Source organism: Scomber japonicus, chromosome 22, assembly GCF_027409825.1.
Source record: "Scomber japonicus isolate fScoJap1 chromosome 22, fScoJap1.pri, whole genome shotgun sequence".
Classification (NCBI taxonomy): domain Eukaryota; kingdom Metazoa; phylum Chordata; class Actinopteri; order Scombriformes; family Scombridae; genus Scomber; species Scomber japonicus.
In genome coordinates, this window is record NC_070599.1 from 341,753 (window position 1) to 359,046 (window position 17,294).

The 17,294-nt window shown below is 49.9% G+C and overlaps 32 non-coding genes across 32 annotated transcripts; all 32 read right to left on the minus strand.

The window, feature by feature from the left end:
• Positions 1-397: 397 nt before the first annotated feature.
• On the minus strand, positions 398-516 carry LOC128384592 (5S ribosomal RNA). Its single transcript, XR_008324331.1, has one exon. It is a non-coding gene; the product is annotated as a 5S ribosomal RNA (ribosomal RNA).
• Positions 517-929: 413 nt separating this feature from the next.
• On the minus strand, positions 930-1,048 carry LOC128384604 (5S ribosomal RNA). Its single transcript, XR_008324343.1, has one exon. It is a non-coding gene; the product is annotated as a 5S ribosomal RNA (ribosomal RNA).
• Positions 1,049-1,461: 413 nt separating this feature from the next.
• LOC128384616 (5S ribosomal RNA) lies at positions 1,462-1,580 on the minus strand. Its single transcript, XR_008324355.1, has one exon. It is a non-coding gene; the product is annotated as a 5S ribosomal RNA (ribosomal RNA).
• Positions 1,581-1,993: 413 nt separating this feature from the next.
• LOC128384629 (5S ribosomal RNA) lies at positions 1,994-2,112 on the minus strand. The gene has a single exon (XR_008324367.1). It is a non-coding gene; the product is annotated as a 5S ribosomal RNA (ribosomal RNA).
• A 413-nt stretch (positions 2,113-2,525) lies between these two features.
• LOC128384642 (5S ribosomal RNA) lies at positions 2,526-2,644 on the minus strand. The gene has a single exon (XR_008324381.1). It is a non-coding gene; the product is annotated as a 5S ribosomal RNA (ribosomal RNA).
• A 411-nt stretch (positions 2,645-3,055) lies between these two features.
• Positions 3,056-3,174, minus strand: LOC128384788 (5S ribosomal RNA). Its single transcript, XR_008324526.1, has one exon. It is a non-coding gene; the product is annotated as a 5S ribosomal RNA (ribosomal RNA).
• A 415-nt stretch (positions 3,175-3,589) lies between these two features.
• Positions 3,590-3,708, minus strand: LOC128384654 (5S ribosomal RNA). Its single transcript, XR_008324393.1, has one exon. It is a non-coding gene; the product is annotated as a 5S ribosomal RNA (ribosomal RNA).
• Positions 3,709-4,121: 413 nt separating this feature from the next.
• Positions 4,122-4,240, minus strand: LOC128384666 (5S ribosomal RNA). Its single transcript, XR_008324405.1, has one exon. It is a non-coding gene; the product is annotated as a 5S ribosomal RNA (ribosomal RNA).
• A 412-nt stretch (positions 4,241-4,652) lies between these two features.
• Positions 4,653-4,771, minus strand: LOC128384663 (5S ribosomal RNA). Its single transcript, XR_008324402.1, has one exon. It is a non-coding gene; the product is annotated as a 5S ribosomal RNA (ribosomal RNA).
• Positions 4,772-5,183: 412 nt separating this feature from the next.
• LOC128384678 (5S ribosomal RNA) lies at positions 5,184-5,302 on the minus strand. The gene has a single exon (XR_008324417.1). It is a non-coding gene; the product is annotated as a 5S ribosomal RNA (ribosomal RNA).
• Positions 5,303-5,715: 413 nt separating this feature from the next.
• LOC128384690 (5S ribosomal RNA) lies at positions 5,716-5,834 on the minus strand. The gene has a single exon (XR_008324429.1). It is a non-coding gene; the product is annotated as a 5S ribosomal RNA (ribosomal RNA).
• A 413-nt stretch (positions 5,835-6,247) lies between these two features.
• Positions 6,248-6,366, minus strand: LOC128384388 (5S ribosomal RNA). The gene has a single exon (XR_008324130.1). It is a non-coding gene; the product is annotated as a 5S ribosomal RNA (ribosomal RNA).
• A 413-nt stretch (positions 6,367-6,779) lies between these two features.
• LOC128384512 (5S ribosomal RNA) lies at positions 6,780-6,898 on the minus strand. The gene has a single exon (XR_008324252.1). It is a non-coding gene; the product is annotated as a 5S ribosomal RNA (ribosomal RNA).
• A 413-nt stretch (positions 6,899-7,311) lies between these two features.
• LOC128384703 (5S ribosomal RNA) lies at positions 7,312-7,430 on the minus strand. The gene has a single exon (XR_008324441.1). It is a non-coding gene; the product is annotated as a 5S ribosomal RNA (ribosomal RNA).
• A 411-nt stretch (positions 7,431-7,841) lies between these two features.
• Positions 7,842-7,960, minus strand: LOC128384715 (5S ribosomal RNA). The gene has a single exon (XR_008324453.1). It is a non-coding gene; the product is annotated as a 5S ribosomal RNA (ribosomal RNA).
• A 413-nt stretch (positions 7,961-8,373) lies between these two features.
• Positions 8,374-8,492, minus strand: LOC128384727 (5S ribosomal RNA). The gene has a single exon (XR_008324465.1). It is a non-coding gene; the product is annotated as a 5S ribosomal RNA (ribosomal RNA).
• Positions 8,493-8,905: 413 nt separating this feature from the next.
• On the minus strand, positions 8,906-9,024 carry LOC128384739 (5S ribosomal RNA). The gene has a single exon (XR_008324477.1). It is a non-coding gene; the product is annotated as a 5S ribosomal RNA (ribosomal RNA).
• A 413-nt stretch (positions 9,025-9,437) lies between these two features.
• LOC128384751 (5S ribosomal RNA) lies at positions 9,438-9,556 on the minus strand. The gene has a single exon (XR_008324490.1). It is a non-coding gene; the product is annotated as a 5S ribosomal RNA (ribosomal RNA).
• A 413-nt stretch (positions 9,557-9,969) lies between these two features.
• Positions 9,970-10,088, minus strand: LOC128384764 (5S ribosomal RNA). Its single transcript, XR_008324503.1, has one exon. It is a non-coding gene; the product is annotated as a 5S ribosomal RNA (ribosomal RNA).
• Positions 10,089-10,501: 413 nt separating this feature from the next.
• Positions 10,502-10,620, minus strand: LOC128384697 (5S ribosomal RNA). Its single transcript, XR_008324436.1, has one exon. It is a non-coding gene; the product is annotated as a 5S ribosomal RNA (ribosomal RNA).
• Positions 10,621-11,031: 411 nt separating this feature from the next.
• LOC128384812 (5S ribosomal RNA) lies at positions 11,032-11,150 on the minus strand. Its single transcript, XR_008324550.1, has one exon. It is a non-coding gene; the product is annotated as a 5S ribosomal RNA (ribosomal RNA).
• A 413-nt stretch (positions 11,151-11,563) lies between these two features.
• LOC128384828 (5S ribosomal RNA) lies at positions 11,564-11,682 on the minus strand. The gene has a single exon (XR_008324565.1). It is a non-coding gene; the product is annotated as a 5S ribosomal RNA (ribosomal RNA).
• Positions 11,683-12,095: 413 nt separating this feature from the next.
• Positions 12,096-12,214, minus strand: LOC128384808 (5S ribosomal RNA). Its single transcript, XR_008324546.1, has one exon. It is a non-coding gene; the product is annotated as a 5S ribosomal RNA (ribosomal RNA).
• A 413-nt stretch (positions 12,215-12,627) lies between these two features.
• LOC128384698 (5S ribosomal RNA) lies at positions 12,628-12,746 on the minus strand. Its single transcript, XR_008324437.1, has one exon. It is a non-coding gene; the product is annotated as a 5S ribosomal RNA (ribosomal RNA).
• A 411-nt stretch (positions 12,747-13,157) lies between these two features.
• Positions 13,158-13,276, minus strand: LOC128384815 (5S ribosomal RNA). Its single transcript, XR_008324552.1, has one exon. It is a non-coding gene; the product is annotated as a 5S ribosomal RNA (ribosomal RNA).
• Positions 13,277-13,689: 413 nt separating this feature from the next.
• On the minus strand, positions 13,690-13,808 carry LOC128384829 (5S ribosomal RNA). Its single transcript, XR_008324567.1, has one exon. It is a non-coding gene; the product is annotated as a 5S ribosomal RNA (ribosomal RNA).
• A 413-nt stretch (positions 13,809-14,221) lies between these two features.
• LOC128384809 (5S ribosomal RNA) lies at positions 14,222-14,340 on the minus strand. The gene has a single exon (XR_008324547.1). It is a non-coding gene; the product is annotated as a 5S ribosomal RNA (ribosomal RNA).
• Positions 14,341-14,753: 413 nt separating this feature from the next.
• Positions 14,754-14,872, minus strand: LOC128384776 (5S ribosomal RNA). The gene has a single exon (XR_008324515.1). It is a non-coding gene; the product is annotated as a 5S ribosomal RNA (ribosomal RNA).
• Positions 14,873-15,285: 413 nt separating this feature from the next.
• LOC128384789 (5S ribosomal RNA) lies at positions 15,286-15,404 on the minus strand. The gene has a single exon (XR_008324527.1). It is a non-coding gene; the product is annotated as a 5S ribosomal RNA (ribosomal RNA).
• Positions 15,405-15,817: 413 nt separating this feature from the next.
• LOC128384801 (5S ribosomal RNA) lies at positions 15,818-15,936 on the minus strand. Its single transcript, XR_008324539.1, has one exon. It is a non-coding gene; the product is annotated as a 5S ribosomal RNA (ribosomal RNA).
• A 413-nt stretch (positions 15,937-16,349) lies between these two features.
• LOC128384814 (5S ribosomal RNA) lies at positions 16,350-16,468 on the minus strand. The gene has a single exon (XR_008324551.1). It is a non-coding gene; the product is annotated as a 5S ribosomal RNA (ribosomal RNA).
• Positions 16,469-16,881: 413 nt separating this feature from the next.
• On the minus strand, positions 16,882-17,000 carry LOC128384826 (5S ribosomal RNA). Its single transcript, XR_008324563.1, has one exon. It is a non-coding gene; the product is annotated as a 5S ribosomal RNA (ribosomal RNA).
• Between the last annotated feature and the right edge of the window lie 294 nt (positions 17,001-17,294).

Sequence of the window (17,294 nt, forward strand, 5' to 3'; positions counted from 1 at the left end):
GAAAGCCCATTTAAACATGCTGTGACACCACTGACAGTTGCTCACACCAGCTGAGTGGCGGATAATGGTGTCTCAGCCATCAAACACATGCTATCCTTTAACAGTACTTTGATAGGAATAGTTGTTTTTTTTCTGCGGAGAAACACACAGCTGGAAGGACTGCAACCTTGTTTCTCAGGCCATTTGTGTACATGCGGGATGATTGCAGGCTTTTTACAGGCTGTAACAGTGAGAACTGGAACCCTAAAAACTACTTGGAAAGTGAGGCGTCTCAGTGCCACCTCTCTGGCGTGCATTCAGACACAGCTGGAATGATTGCAGCTTTTGTTCCTCAAAGCCCTGTGTGTGGTGATGGAGCAACAGCGCCCTCCTTTGGTGACAGCTGAGAGGGAAAAAAAGCTTACAGCACCTGGTATTCCCAGGCGGTCTCCCATCCAAGTACTAACCAGGCCCGACCCTGCTTAGCTTCCGAGATCAGACGAGATCGGGCGTGTTCAGGGTGGTATGGCCGTAAGCTACGAAACAGGCCGCAGAAAGCCCATTTAAACATGCTGTGACACCACTGACAGTTGCTCACACCAGCTGAGTGGCGGATAATGGTGTCTCAGCCATCAAACACATGCTATCCTTTAACAGTACTTTGATAGGAATAGTTGTTTTTTTTCTGCGGAGAAACACACAGCTGGAAGGACTGCAACCTTGTTTCTCAGGCCATTTGTGTACATGCGGGATGATTGCAGGCTTTTTACAGGCTGTAACAATGAGAACTGGGACCCTAAAAACTACTTGGAAAGTGAGGCGTCTCAGTGCCACCTCTCTGGCGTGCATTCAGACACAGCTGGAATGATTGCAGATTTTGTTCCTCAAAGCCCTGTGTGCGGTGATGGAGCAACAGCGCCCTCCTTTGGTGACAGCTGAGAGGGAAAAAAAGCTTACAGCACCTGGTATTCCCAGGCGGTCTCCCATCCAAGTACTAACCAGGCCCGACCCTGCTTAGCTTCCGAGATCAGACGAGATCGGGCGTGTTCAGGGTGGTATGGCCGTAAGCGACGAAACAGGCCGCAGAAAGACCATTTAAACATGCTGTGACACCACTGACAGTTGCTCACACCAGCTGAGTGGCGGATAATGGTGTCTCAGCCATCAAACACATGCTATCCTTTAACAGTACTTTGATAGGAATAGTTGTTTTTTTTCTGCGGAGAAACACACAGCTGGAAGGACTGCAACCTTGTTTCTCAGGCCATTTGTGTACATGCGGGATGATTGCAGGCTTTTTACAGGCTGTAACAGTGAGAACTGGAACCCTAAAAACTACTTGGAAAGTGAGGCGTCTCAGTGCCACCTCTCTGGCGTGCATTCAGACACAGCTGGAATGATTGCAGCTTTTGTTCCTCAAAGCCCTGTGTGCGGTGATGGAGCAACAGCGCCCTCCTTTGGTGACAGCTGAGAGGGAAAAAAAGCTTACAGCACCTGGTATTCCCAGGCGGTCTCCCATCCAAGTACTAACCAGGCCCGACCCTGCTTAGCTTCCGAGATCAGACGAGATCGGGCGTGTTCAGGGTGGTATGGCCGTAAGCTACGAAACAGGCCGCAGAAAGCCCATTTAAACATGCTGTGACACCACTGACAGTTGCTCACACCAGCTGAGTGGCGGATAATGGTGTCTCAGCCATCAAACACATGCTATCCTTTAACAGTACTTTGATAGGAATAGTTGTTTTTTTTCTGCGGAGAAACACACAGCTGGAAGGACTGCAACCTTGTTTCTCAGGCCATTTGTGTACATGCGGGATGATTGCAGGCTTTTTACAGGCTGTAACAATGAGAACTGGGACCCTAAAAACTACTTGGAAAGTGAGGCGTCTCAGTGCCACCTCTCTGGCGTGCATTCAGACACAGCTGGAATGATTGCAGATTTTGTTCCTCAAAGCCCTGTGTGCGGTGATGGAGCAACAGCGCCCTCCTTTGGTGACAGCTGAGAGGGAAAAAAAGCTTACAGCACCTGGTATTCCCAGGCGGTCTCCCATCCAAGTACTAACCAGGCCCGACCCTGCTTAGCTTCCGAGATCAGACGAGATCGGGCGTGTTCAGGGTGGTATGGCCGTAAGCGACGAAACAGGCCGCAGAAAGACCATTTAAACATGCTGTGACACCACTGACAGTTGCTCACACCAGCTGAGTGGCGGATAATGGTGTCTCAGCCATCAAACACATGCTATCCTTTAACAGTACTTTGATAGGAATAGTTGTTTTTTTTCTGCGGAGAAACACACAGCTGGAAGGACTGCAACCTTGTTTCTCAGGCCATTTGTGTACATGCGGGATGATTGCAGGCTTTTTACAGGCTGTAACAGTGAGAACTGGAACCCTAAAAACTACTTGGAAAGTGAGGCGTCTCAGTGCCACCTCTCTGGCGTGCATTCAGACACAGCTGGAATGATTGCAGCTTTTGTTCCTCAAAGCCCTGTGTGCGGTGATGGAGCAACAGCGCACTCCTTTGGTGACAGCTGAGAGGGAAAAAAAGCTTACAGCACCTGGTATTCCCAGGCGGTCTCCCATCCAAGTACTAACCAGGCCCGACCCTGCTTAGCTTCCGAGATCAGACGAGATCGGGCGTGTTCAGGGTGGTATGGCCGTAAGCGACGAAACAAGCCGCAGAAAGCCCATTTAAACATGCTGTGACACCACTGACAGTTGCTCACACCAGCTGAGTGGCGGATAATGGTGTCTCAGCCATCAAACACATGCTATCCTTTAACAGTACTTTGATAGGAATAGTTTTTTTTTTCTGCGGAGAAACACACAGCTGGAAGGACTGCAACCTTGTTTCTCAGGCCATTTGTGTACATGCGGGATGATTGCAGGCTTTTTACAGGCTGTAACAGTGAGAACTGGAACCCTAAAAACTACTTGGAAAGTGAGGCGTCTCAGTGCCACCTCTCTGGCGTGCATTCAGACACAGCTGAAATGATTGCAGCTTTTGTTCCTCAAAGCCCTGTGTGCGGTGATGGAGCAACAGCGCCCTCCTTTGGTGACAGCTGAGAGGGAAAAAATCTTACAGCACCTGGTATTCCCAGGCGGTCTCCCATCCAAGTACTAACCAGGCCCGACCCTGCTTAGCTTCCGAGATCAGACGAGTTCGGGCTTGTTCAGGGTGGTATGGCCGTATGAAGGGGAAACAGGCCGCAGAAAGCCCATTTAAACATGCTGTGACACCACTGACAGTTGCTCACACCAGCTGAGTGGCGGATAATGGTGTCTCAGCCATCAAACACATGCTATCCTTTGACAGTACTTTGATAGGAATAGTTGTTTTTTTTTCTGCGGAGAAACACACAGCTGGAAGGACTGCAACCTTGTTTCTCAGGCCATTTGTGTACATGCGGGATGATTGCAGGCTTTTTACAGGCTGTAACAGTGAGAACTGGAACCCTAAAAACTACTTGGAAAGTGAGGCGTCTCAGTGCCACCTCTCTGGCGTGCATTCAGACACAGCTGGAATGATTGCAGCTTTTGTTCCTCAAAGCCCTGTGTGCGGTGATGGAGCAACAGCGCACTCCTTTGGTGACAGCTGAGAGGGAAAAAAAGCTTACAGCACCTGGTATTCCCAGGCGGTCTCCCATCCAAGTACTAACCAGGCCCGACCCTGCTTAGCTTCCGAGATCAGACGAGATCGGGCGTGTTCAGGGTGGTATGGCCGTAAGCTACGAAACAGGCCGCAGAAAGCCCATTTAAACATGCTGTGACACCACTGACAGTTGCTCACACCAGCTGAGTGGCGGATAATGGTGTCTCAGCCATCAAACACATGCTATCCTTTAACAGTACTTTGATAGGAATAGTTGTTTTTTTTCTGCGGAGAAACACACAGCTGGAAGGACTGCAACCTTGTTTCTCAGGCCATTTGTGTACATGCGGGATGATTGCAGGCTTTTTACAGGCTGTAACAATGAGAACTGGGACCCTAAAAACTACTTGGAAAGTGAGGCGTCTCAGTGCCACCTCTCTGGCGTGCATTCAGACACAGCTGGAATGATTGCAGATTTTGTTCCTCAAAGCCCTGTGTGCGGTGATGGAGCAACAGCGCCCTCCTTTGGTGACAGCTGAGAGGGAAAAAAAGCTTACAGCACCTGGTATTCCCAGGCGGTCTCCCATCCAAGTACTAACCAGGCCCGACCCTGCTTAGCTTCCGAGATCAGACGAGATCGGGCGTGTTCAGGGTGGTATGGCCGTAAGCGACGAAACAGGCCGCAGAAAGACCATTTAAACATGCTGTGACACCACTGACAGTTGCTCACACCAGCTGAGTGGCGGATAATGGTGTCTCAGCCATCAAACACATGCTATCCTTTAACAGTACTTTGATAGGAATAGTTGTTTTTTTTCTGCGGAGAAACACACAGCTGGAAGGACTGCAACCTTGTTTCTCAGGCCATTTGTGTACATGCGGGATGATTGCAGGCTTTTTACAGGCTGTAACAGTGAGAACTGGAACCCTAAAAACTACTTGGAAAGTGAGGCGTCTCAGTGCCACCTCTCTGGCGTGCATTCAGACACAGCTGGAATGATTGCAGCTTTTGTTCCTCAAAGCCCTGTGTGCGGTGATGGAGCAACAGCGCCCTCCTTTGGTGACAGCTGAGAGGGAAAAAATCTTACAGCACCTGGTATTCCCAGGCGGTCTCCCATCCAAGTACTAACCAGGCCCGACCCTGCTTAGCTTCCGAGATCAGACGAGATCGGGCGTGTTCAGGGTGGTATGGCCGTAAGCGACGAAACAAGCCGCAGAAAGCCCATTTAAACATGCTGTGACACCACTGACAGTTGCTCACACCAGCTGAGTGGCGGATAATGGTGTCTCAGCCATCAAACACATGCTATCCTTTAACAGTACTTTGATAGGAATAGTTTTTTTTTTCTGCGGAGAAACACACAGCTGGAAGGACTGCAACCTTGTTTCTCAGGCCATTTGTGTACATGCGGGATGATTGCAGGCTTTTTACAGGCTGTAACAGTGAGAACTGGAACCCTAAAAACGACTTGGAAAGTGAGGCGTCTCAGTGCCACCTCTCTGGCGTGCATTCAGACACAGCTGGAATGATTGCAGCTTTTGTTCCTCAAAGCCCTGTGTGCGGTGATGGAGCAACAGCGCCCTCCTTTGGTGACAGCTGAGAGGGAAAAAAAGCTTACAGCACCTGGTATTCCCAGGCGGTCTCCCATCCAAGTACTAACCAGGCCCGACCCTGCTTAGCTTCCGAGATCAGACGAGATCGGGCGTGTTCAGGGTGGTATGGCCGTAAGCGACGAAACAGGCCGCAGAAAGCCCATTTAAACATGCTGTGACACCACTGACAGTTGCTCACACCAGCTGAGTGGCGGATAATGGTGTCTCAGCCATCAAACACATGCTATCCTTTAACAGTACTTTGATAGGAATAGTTGTTTTTTTTCTGCGGAGAAACACACAGCTGGAAGGACTGCAACCTTGTTTCTCAGGCCATTTGTGTACATGCGGGATGATTGCAGGCTTTTTACAGGCTGTAACAGTGAGAACTGGAACCCTAAAAACTACTTGGAAAGTGAGGCGTCTCAGTGCCACCTCTCTGGCGTGCATTCAGACACAGCTGGAATGATTGCAGCTTTTGTTCCTCAAAGCCCTGTGTGCGGTGATGGAGCAACAGCGCACTCCTTTGGTGACAGCTGAGAGGGAAAAAAAGCTTACAGCACCTGGTATTCCCAGGCGGTCTCCCATCCAAGTACTAACCAGGCCCGACCCTGCTTAGCTTCCGAGATCAGACGAGATCGGGCGTGTTCAGGGTGGTATGGCCGTAAGCGACGAAACAGGCCGCAGAAAGCCCATTTAAACATGCTGTGACACCACTGACAGTTGCTCACACCAGCTGAGTGGCGGATAATGGTGTCTCAGCCATCAAACACATGCTATCCTTTAACAGTACTTTGATAGGAATAGTTGTTTTTTTTCTGCGGAGAAACACACAGCTGGAAGGACTGCAACCTTGTTTCTCAGGCCATTTGTGTACATGCGGGATGATTGCAGGCTTTTTACAGGCTGTAACAATGAGAACTGGGACCCTAAAAACTACTTGGAAAGTGAGGCGTCTCAGTGCCACCTCTCTGGCGTGCATTCAGACACAGCTGGAATGATTGCAGATTTTGTTCCTCAAAGCCCTGTGTGCGGTGATGGAGCAACAGCGCCCTCCTTTGGTGACAGCTGAGAGGGAAAAAAAGCTTACAGCACCTGGTATTCCCAGGCGGTCTCCCATCCAAGTACTAACCAGGCCCGACCCTGCTTAGCTTCCGAGATCAGACGAGATCGGGTGTGTTCAGGGTGGTATGGCCGTAAGCGACGAAACAGGCCGCAGAAAGACCATTTAAACATGCTGTGACACCACTGACAGTTGCTCACACCAGCTGAGTGGCGGATAATGGTGTCTCAGCCATCAAACACATGCTATCCTTTAACAGTACTTTGATAGGAATAGTTGTTTTTTTTCTGCGGAGAAACACACAGCTGGAAGGACTGCAACCTTGTTTCTCAGGCCATTTGTGTACATGCGGGATGATTGCAGGCTTTTTACAGGCTGTAACAATGAGAACTGGGACCCTAAAAACTACTTGGAAAGTGAGGCGTCTCAGTGCCACCTCTCTGGCGTGCATTCAGACACAGCTGGAATGATTGCAGATTTTGTTCCTCAAAGCCCTGTGTGCGGTGATGGAGCAACAGCGCCCTCCTTTGGTGACAGCTGAGAGGGAAAAAAAGCTTACAGCACCTGGTATTCCCAGGCGGTCTCCCATCCAAGTACTAACCAGGCCCGACCCTGCTTAGCTTCCGAGATCAGACGAGATCGGGTGTGTTCAGGGTGGTATGGCCGTAAGCGACGAAACAGGCCGCAGAAAGACCATTTAAACATGCTGTGACACCACTGACAGTTGCTCACACCAGCTGAGTGGCGGATAATGGTGTCTCAGCCATCAAACACATGCTATCCTTTAACAGTACTTTGATAGGAATAGTTGTTTTTTTTCTGCGGAGAAACACACAGCTGGAAGGACTGCAACCTTGTTTCTCAGGCCATTTGTGTACATGCGGGATGATTGCAGGCTTTTTACAGGCTGTAACAGTGAGAACTGGAACCCTAAAAACTACTTGGAAAGTGAGGCGTCTCAGTGCCACCTCTCTGGCGTGCATTCAGACACAGCTGGAATGATTGCAGCTTTTGTTCCTCAAAGCCCTGTGTGCGGTGATGGAGCAACAGCGCACTCCTTTGGTGACAGCTGAGAGGGAAAAAAAGCTTACAGCACCTGGTATTCCCAGGCGGTCTCCCATCCAAGTACTAACCAGGCCCGACCCTGCTTAGCTTCCGAGATCAGACGAGATCGGGCGTGTTCAGGGTGGTATGGCCGTAAGCGACGAAACAAGCCGCAGAAAGCCCATTTAAACATGCTGTGACACCACTGACAGTTGCTCACACCAGCTGAGTGGCGGATAATGGTGTCTCAGCCATCAAACACATGCTATCCTTTAACAGTACTTTGATAGGAATAGTTTTTTTTTTCTGCGGAGAAACACACAGCTGGAAGGACTGCAACCTTGTTTCTCAGGCCATTTGTGTACATGCGGGATGATTGCAGGCTTTTTACAGGCTGTAACAGTGAGAACTGGAACCCTAAAAACTACTTGGAAAGTGAGGCGTCTCAGTGCCACCTCTCTGGCGTGCATTCAGACACAGCTGAAATGATTGCAGCTTTTGTTCCTCAAAGCCCTGTGTGCAGTGATGGAGCAACAGCGCCCTCCTTTGGTGACAGCTGAGAGGGAAAAAAGCTTACAGCACCTGGTATTCCCAGGCGGTCTCCCATCCAAGTACTAACCAGGCCCGACCCTGCTTAGCTTCCGAGATCAGACGAGATCGGGCGTGTTCAGGGTGGTATGGCCGTAAGCGACGAAACAGGCCGCAGAAAGACCATTTAAACATGCTGTGACACCACTGACAGTTGCTCACACCAGCTGAGTGGCGGATAATGGTGTCTCAGCCATCAAACACATGCTATCCTTTAACAGTACTTTGATAGGAATAGTTGTTTTTTTTCTGCGGAGAAACACACAGCTGGAAGGACTGCAACCTTGTTTCTCAGGCCATTTGTGTACATGCGGGATGATTGCAGGCTTTTTACAGGCTGTAACAGTGAGAACTGGAACCCTAAAAACTACTTGGAAAGTGAGGCGTCTCAGTGCCACCTCTCTGGCGTGCATTCAGACACAGCTGGAATGATTGCAGCTTTTGTTCCTCAAAGCCCTGTGTGCGGTGATGGAGCAACAGCGCCCTCCTTTGGTGACAGCTGAGAGGGAAAAAAAGCTTACAGCACCTGGTATTCCCAGGCGGTCTCCCATCCAAGTACTAACCAGGCCCGACCCTGCTTAGCTTCCGAGATCAGACGAGATCGGGCGTGTTCAGGGTGGTATGGCCGTAAGCGACGAAACAGGCCGCAGAAAGCCCATTTAAACATGCTGTGACACCACTGACAGTTGCTCACACCAGCTGAGTGGCGGATAATGGTGTCTCAGCCATCAAACACATGCTATCCTTTAACAGTACTTTGATAGGAATAGTTGTTTTTTTTCTGCGGAGAAACACACAGCTGGAAGGACTGCAACCTTGTTTCTCAGGCCATTTGTGTACATGCGGGATGATTGCAGGCTTTTTACAGGCTGTAACAGTGAGAACTGGAACCCTAAAAACTACTTGGAAAGTGAGGCGTCTCAGTGCCACCTCTCTGGCGTGCATTCAGACACAGCTGGAATGATTGTAGCTTTTGTTCCTCAAAGCCCTGTGTGCGGTGATGGAGCAACAACGCCCTCCTTTGGTGACAGCTGAGAGGGAAAAAAAGCTTACAGCACCTGGTATTCCCAGGCGGTCTCCCATCCAAGTACTAACCAGGCCCGACCCTGCTTAGCTTCCGAGATCAGACGAGATCGGGCGTGTTCAGGGTGGTATGGCCGTAAGCGACGAAACAAGCCGCAGAAAGCCCATTTAAACATGCTGTGACACCACTGACAGTTGCTCACACCAGCTGAGTGGCGGATAATGGTGTCTCAGCCATCAAAAACATGCTATCCTTTAACAGTACTTTGATAGGAATAGTTGTTTTTTTTCTGCGGAGAAACACACAGCTGGAAGGACTGCAACCTTGTTTCTCAGGCCATTTGTGTACATGCGGGATGATTGCAGGCTTTTTACAGGCTGTAACAGTGAGAACTGGAACCCTAAAAACTACTTGGAAAGTGAGGCGTCTCAGTGCCACCTCTCTGGCGTGCATTCAGACACAGCTGGAATGATTGCAGCTTTTGTTCCTCAAAGCCCTGTGTGCGGTGATGGAGCAACAGCGCCCTCCTTTGGTGACAGCTGAGAGGGAAAAAAAGCTTACAGCACCTGGTATTCCCAGGCGGTCTCCCATCCAAGTACTAACCAGGCCCGACCCTGCTTAGCTTCCGAGATCAGACGAGATCGGGCGTGTTCAGGGTGGTATGGCCGTAAGCGACGAAACAGGCCGCAGAAAGCCCATTTAAACATGCTGTGACACCACTGACAGTTGCTCACACCAGCTGAGTGGCGGATAATGGTGTCTCAGCCATCAAACACATGCTATCCTTTAACAGTACTTTGATAGGAATAGTTGTTTTTTTTCTGCGGAGAAACACACAGCTGGAAGGACTGCAACCTTGTTTCTCAGGCCATTTGTGTACATGCGGGATGATTGCAGGCTTTTTACAGGCTGTAACAGTGAGAACTGGAACCCAAAAAACTACTTGGAAAGTGAGGCGTCTCAGTGCCACCTCTCTGGCGTGCATTCAGACACAGCTGGAATGATTGCAGCTTTTGTTCCTCAAAGCCCTGTGTGCGGTGATGGAGCAACAGCGCCCTCCTTTGGTGACAGCTGAGAGGGAAAAAAAGCTTACAGCACCTGGTATTCCCAGGCGGTCTCCCATCCAAGTACTAACCAGGCCCGACCCTGCTTAGCTTCCGAGATCAGACGAGATCGGGCGTGTTCAGGGTGGTATGGCCGTAAGCGACGAAACAGGCCGCAGAAAGCCCATTTAAACATGCTGTGACACCACTGACAGTTGCTCACACCAGCTGAGTGGCGGATAATGGTGTCTCAGCCATCAAACACATGCTATCCTTTAACAGTACTTTGATAGGAATAGTTGTTTTTTTTCTGCGGAGAAACACACAGCTGGAAGGACTGCAACCTTGTTTCTCAGGCCATTTGTGTACATGCGGGATGATTGCAGGCTTTTTACAGGCTGTAACAGTGAGAACTGGAACCCAAAAAACTACTTGGAAAGTGAGGCGTCTCAGTGCCACCTCTCTGGCGTGCATTCAGACACAGCTGGAATGATTGCAGCTTTTGTTCCTCAAAGCCCTGTGTGCGGTGATGGAGCAACAGCGCCCTCCTTTGGTGACAGCTGAGAGGGAAAAAAAGCTTACAGCACCTGGTATTCCCAGGCGGTCTCCCATCCAAGTACTAACCAGGCCCGACCCTGCTTAGCTTCCGAGATCAGACGAGATCGGCCGTGTTCAGGGTGGTATGGCCGTAAGCGACGAAACAGGCCGCAGAAAGCCCATTTAAACATGCTGTGACACCACTGACAGTTGCTCACACCAGCTGAGTGGCGGATAATGGTGTCTCAGCCATCAAAAACATGCTATCCTTTAACAGTACTTTGATAGGAATAGTTTTTTTTTTCTGCGGAGAAACACACAGCTGGAAGGACTGCAACCTTGTTTCTCAGGCCATTTGTGTACATGCGGGATGATTGCAGGCTTTTTACAGGCTGTAACAGTGAGAACTGGAACCCTAAAAACTACTTGGAAAGTGAGGCGTCTCAGTGCCACCTCTCTGGCGTGCATTCAGACACAGCTGGAATGATTGCAGCTTTTGTTCCTCAAAGCCCTGTGTGCGGTGATGGAGCAACAGCGCCCTCCTTTGGTGACAGCTAAGAGGGAAAAAATCTTACAGCACCTGGTATTCCCAGGCGGTCTCCCATCCAAGTACTAACCAGGCCCGACCCTGCTTAGCTTCCGAGATCAGACGAGTTCGGGCTTGTTCAGGGTGGTACGGCCGTATGAAGGGGAAACAGGCCGCAGAAAGCCCATTTAAACATGCTGTGACACCACTGACAGTTGCTCACACCAGCTGAGTGGCGGATAATGGTGTCTCAGCCATCAAACACATGCTATCCTTTAACAGTACTTTGATAGGAATAGTTGTTTTTTTTCTGCGGAGAAACACACAGCTGGAAGGACTGCAACCTTGTTTCTCAGGCCATTTGTGTACATGCGGGATGATTGCAGGCTTTTTACAGGCTGTAACAGTGAGAACTGGAACCCTAAAAACTACTTGGAAAGTGAGGCGTCTCAGTGCCACCTCTCTGGCGTGCATTCAGACACAGCTGGAATGATTGCAGCTTTTGTTCCTCAAAGCCCTGTGTGCGGTGATGGAGCAACAGCGCCCTCCTTTGGTGACAGCTGAGAGGGAAAAAATCTTACAGCACCTGGTATTCCCAGACGGTCTCCCATCCAAGTACTAACCAGGCCCGACCCTGCTTACCTTCTGAGATCAGACGAGTTCGGGCTTGTTCAGGGTGGTATGGCCGTATGAAGGGGAAAAAGGCATCAGAAAGCCCATTTAAACATGCTGTGACACCACTGACAGTTGCTCACACCAGCTGAGTGGCGGATAATGGTGTCTCAGCCATCAAACACATGCTATCCTTTAACAGTACTTTGATAGGAATAGTTGTTTTTTTTCTGCGGAGAAACACACAGCTGGAAGGACTGCAACCTTGTTTCTCAGGCCATTTGTGTACATGCGGGATGATTGCAGGCTTTTTACAGGCTGTAACAGTGAGAACTGGAACCCTAAAAACTACTTGGAAAGTGAGGCGTCTCAGTGCCACCTCTCTGGCGTGCATTCAGACACAGCTGGAATGATTGCAGCTTTTGTTCCTCAAAGCCCTGTGTGCGGTGATGGAGCAACAGCGCCCTCCTTTGGTGACAGCTGAGAGGGAAAAAATCTTACAGCACCTGGTATTCCCAGACGGTCTCCCATCCAAGTACTAACCAGGCCCGACCCTGCTTAGCTTCCGAGATCAGACGAGTTCGGGCTTGTTCAGGGTGGTATGGCCGTATGAAGGGGAAACAGGCCGCAGAAAGCCCATTTAAACATGCTGTGACACCACTGACAGTTGCTCACACCAGCTGAGTGGCGGATAATGGTGTCTCAGCCATCAAACACATGCTATCCTTTAACAGTACTTTGATAGGAATAGTTTTTTTTTTCTGCGGAGAAACACACAGCTGGAAGGACTGCAACCTTGTTTCTCAGGCCATTTGTGTACATGCGGGATGATTGCAGGCTTTTTACAGGCTGTAACAGTGAGAACTGGAACCCTAAAAACTACTTGGAAAGTGAGGCGTCTCAGTGCCACCTCTCTGGCGTGCATTCAGACACAGCTGGAATGATTGCAGCTTTTGTTCCTCAAAGCCCTGTGTGCGGTGATGGAGCAACAGCGCCCTCCTTTGGTGACAGCTGAGAGGGAAAAAAAGCTTACAGCACCTGGTATTCCCAGGCGGTCTCCCATCCAAGTACTAACCAGGCCCGACCCTGCTTAGCTTCCGAGATCAGACGAGATCGGCCGTGTTCAGGGTGGTATGGCCGTAAGCGACGAAACAGGCCGCAGAAAGCCCATTTAAACATGCTGTGACACCACTGACAGTTGCTCACACCAGCTGAGTGGCGGATAATGGTGTCTCAGCCATCAAAAACATGCTATCCTTTAACAGTACTTTGATAGGAATAGTTTTTTTTTTCTGCGGAGAAACACACAGCTGGAAGGACTGCAACCTTGTTTCTCAGGCCATTTGTGTACATGCGGGATGATTGCAGGCTTTTTACAGGCTGTAACAGTGAGAACTGGAACCCTAAAAACTACTTGGAAAGTGAGGCGTCTCAGTGCCACCTCTCTGGCGTGCATTCAGACACAGCTGGAATGATTGCAGCTTTTGTTCCTCAAAGCCCTGTGTGCGGTGATGGAGCAACAGCGCCCTCCTTTGGTGACAGCTAAGAGGGAAAAAATCTTACAGCACCTGGTATTCCCAGGCGGTCTCCCATCCAAGTACTAACCAGGCCCGACCCTGCTTAGCTTCCGAGATCAGACGAGTTCGGGCTTGTTCAGGGTGGTACGGCCGTATGAAGGGGAAACAGGCCGCAGAAAGCCCATTTAAACATGCTGTGACACCACTGACAGTTGCTCACACCAGCTGAGTGGCGGATAATGGTGTCTCAGCCATCAAACACATGCTATCCTTTAACAGTACTTTGATAGGAATAGTTGTTTTTTTTCTGCGGAGAAACACACAGCTGGAAGGACTGCAACCTTGTTTCTCAGGCCATTTGTGTACATGCGGGATGATTGCAGGCTTTTTACAGGCTGTAACAGTGAGAACTGGAACCCTAAAAACTACTTGGAAAGTGAGGCGTCTCAGTGCCACCTCTCTGGCGTGCATTCAGACACAGCTGGAATGATTGCAGCTTTTGTTCCTCAAAGCCCTGTGTGCGGTGATGGAGCAACAGCGCCCTCCTTTGGTGACAGCTGAGAGGGAAAAAATCTTACAGCACCTGGTATTCCCAGACGGTCTCCCATCCAAGTACTAACCAGGCCCGACCCTGCTTACCTTCTGAGATCAGACGAGTTCGGGCTTGTTCAGGGTGGTATGGCCGTATGAAGGGGAAAAAGGCATCAGAAAGCCCATTTAAACATGCTGTGACACCACTGACAGTTGCTCACACCAGCTGAGTGGCGGATAATGGTGTCTCAGCCATCAAACACATGCTATCCTTTAACAGTACTTTGATAGGAATAGTTGTTTTTTTTCTGCGGAGAAACACACAGCTGGAAGGACTGCAACCTTGTTTCTCAGGCCATTTGTGTACATGCGGGATGATTGCAGGCTTTTTACAGGCTGTAACAGTGAGAACTGGAACCCTAAAAACTACTTGGAAAGTGAGGCGTCTCAGTGCCACCTCTCTGGCGTGCATTCAGACACAGCTGGAATGATTGCAGCTTTTGTTCCTCAAAGCCCTGTGTGCGGTGATGGAGCAACAGCGCCCTCCTTTGGTGACAGCTGAGAGGGAAAAAATCTTACAGCACCTGGTATTCCCAGACGGTCTCCCATCCAAGTACTAACCAGGCCCGACCCTGCTTAGCTTCCGAGATCAGACGAGTTCGGGCTTGTTCAGGGTGGTATGGCCGTATGAAGGGGAAACAGGCCGCAGAAAGCCCATTTAAACATGCTGTGACACCACTGACAGTTGCTCACACCAGCTGAGTGGCGGATAATGGTGTCTCAGCCATCAAACACATGCTATCCTTTAACAGTACTTTGATAGGAATAGTTTTTTTTTTCTGCGGAGAAACACACAGCTGGAAGGACTGCAACCTTGTTTCTCAGGCCATTTGTGTACATGCGGGATGATTGCAGGCTTTTTACAGGCTGTAACAGTGAGAACTGGAACCCTAAAAACTACTTGGAAAGTGAGGCGTCTCAGTGCCACCTCTCTGGCGTGCATTCAGACACAGCTGGAATGATTGCAGCTTTTGTTCCTCAAAGCCCTGTGTGCGGTGATGGAGCAACAGCGCCCTCCTTTGGTGACAGCTGAGAGGGAAAAAAAGCTTACAGCACCTGGTATTCCCAGGCGGTCTCCCATCCAAGTACTAACCAGGCCCGACCCTGCTTAGCTTCCGAGATCAGACGAGATCGGGCGTGTTCAGGGTGGTATGGCCGTAAGCGACGAAACAGGCCGCAGAAAGCCCATTTAAACATGCTGTGACACCACTGACAGTTGCTCACACCAGCTGAGTGGCGGATAATGGTGTCTCAGCCATCAAACACATGCTATCCTTTAACAGTACTTTGATAGGAATAGTTGTTTTTTTTCTGCGGAGAAACACACAGCTGGAAGGACTGCAACCTTGTTTCTCAGGCCATTTGTGTACATGCGGGATGATTGCAGGCTTTTTACAGGCTGTAACAGTGAGAACTGGAACCCTAAAAACGACTTGGAAAGTGAGGCGTCTCAGTGCCACCTCTCTGGCGTGCATTCAGACACAGCTGGAATGATTGCAGCTTTTGTTCCTCAAAGCCCTGTGTGCGGTGATGGAGCAACAGCGCCCTCCTTTGGTGACAGCTGAGAGGGAAAAAAAGCTTACAGCACCTGGTATTCCCAGGCGGTCTCCCATCCAAGTACTAACCAGGCCCGACCCTGCTTAGCTTCCGAGATCAGACGAGATCGGGCGTGTTCAGGGTGGTATGGCCGTAAGCGACGAAACAGGCCGCAGAAAGCCCATTTAAACATGCTGTGACACCACTGACAGTTGCTCACACCAGCTGAGTGGCGGATAATGGTGTCTCAGCCATCAAACACATGCTATCCTTTAACAGTACTTTGATAGGAATAGTTGTTTTTTTTCTGCGGAGAAACACACAGCTGGAAGGACTGCAACCTTGTTTCTCAGGCCATTTGTGTACATGCGGGATGATTGCAGGCTTTTTACAGGCTGTAACAGTGAGAACTGGAACCCTAAAAACGACTTGGAAAGTGAGGCGTCTCAGTGCCACCTCTCTGGCGTGCATTCAGACACAGCTGGAATGATTGCAGCTTTTGTTCCTCAAAGCCCTGTGTGCGGTGATGGAGCAACAGCGCACTCCTTTGGTGACAGCTGAGAGGGAAAAAAAGCTTACAGCACCTGGTATTCCCAGGCGGTCTCCCATCCAAGTACTAACCAGGCCCGACCCTGCTTAGCTTCCGAGATCAGACGAGATCGGGCGTGTTCAGGGTGGTATGGCCGTAAGCGACGAAACAGGCCGCAGAAAGCCCATTTAAACATGCTGTGACACCACTGACAGTTGCTCACACCAGCTGAGTGGCGGATAATGGTGTCTCAGCCATCAAACACATGCTATCCTTTAACAGTACTTTGATAGGAATAGTTGTTTTTTTTCTGCAGAGAAACACACAGCTGGAAGGACTGCAACCTTGTTTCTCAGGCCATTTGTGTACATGCGGGATGATTGCAGGCTTTTTACAGGCTGTAACAATGAGAACTGGGACCCTAAAAACTACTTGGAAAGTGAGGCGTCTCAGTGCCACCTCTCTGGCGTGCATTCAGACACAGCTGGAATGATTGCAGATTTTGTTCCTCAAAGCCCTGTGTGCGGTGATGGAGCAACAGCGCCCTCCTTTGGTGACAGCTGAGAGGGAAAAAAAGCTTACAGCACCTGGTATTCCCAGGCGGTCTCCCATCCAAGTACTAACCAGGCCCGACCCTGCTTAGCTTCCGAGATCAGACGAGATCGGGCGTGTTCAGGGTGGTATGGCCGTAAGCGACGAAACAGGCCGCAGAAAGACCATTTAAACATGCTGTGACACCACTGACAGTTGCTCACACCAGCTGAGTGGCGGATAATGGTGTCTCAGCCATCAAACACATGCTATCCTTTAACAGTACTTTGATAGGAATAGTTGTTTTTTTTCTGCGGAGAAACACACAGCTGGAAGGACTGCAACCTTGTTTCTCAGGCCATTTGTGTACATGCGGGATGATTGCAGGCTTTTTACAGGCTGTAACAGTGAGAACTGGAACCCTAAAAACTACTTGGAAAGTGAGGCGTCTCAGTGCCACCTCTCTGGCGTGCATTCAGACACAGCTGGAATGATTGCAGCTTTTGTTCCTCAAAGCCCTGTGTGCGGTGATGGAGCAACAGCGCACTCCTTTGGTGACAGCTGAGAGGGAAAAAAAGCTTACAGCACCTGGTATTCCCAGGCGGTCTCCCATCCAAGTACTAACCAGGCCCGACCCTGCTTAGCTTCCGAGATCAGACGAGATCGGGCGTGTTCAGGGTGGTATGGCCGTAAGCGACGAAACAAGCCGCAGAAAGCCCATTTAAACATGCTGTGACACCACTGACAGTTGCTCACACCAGCTGAGTGGCGGATAATGGTGTCTCAGCCATCAAACACATGCTATCCTTTAACAGTACTTTGATAGGAATAGTTTTTTTTTTCTGCGGAGAAACACACAGCTGGAAGGACTGCAACCTTGTTTCTCAGGCCATTTGTGTACATGCGGGATGATTGCAGGCTTTTTACAGGCTGTAACAGTGAGAACTGGAACCCTAAAAACTACTTGGAAAGTGAGGCGTCTCAGTGCC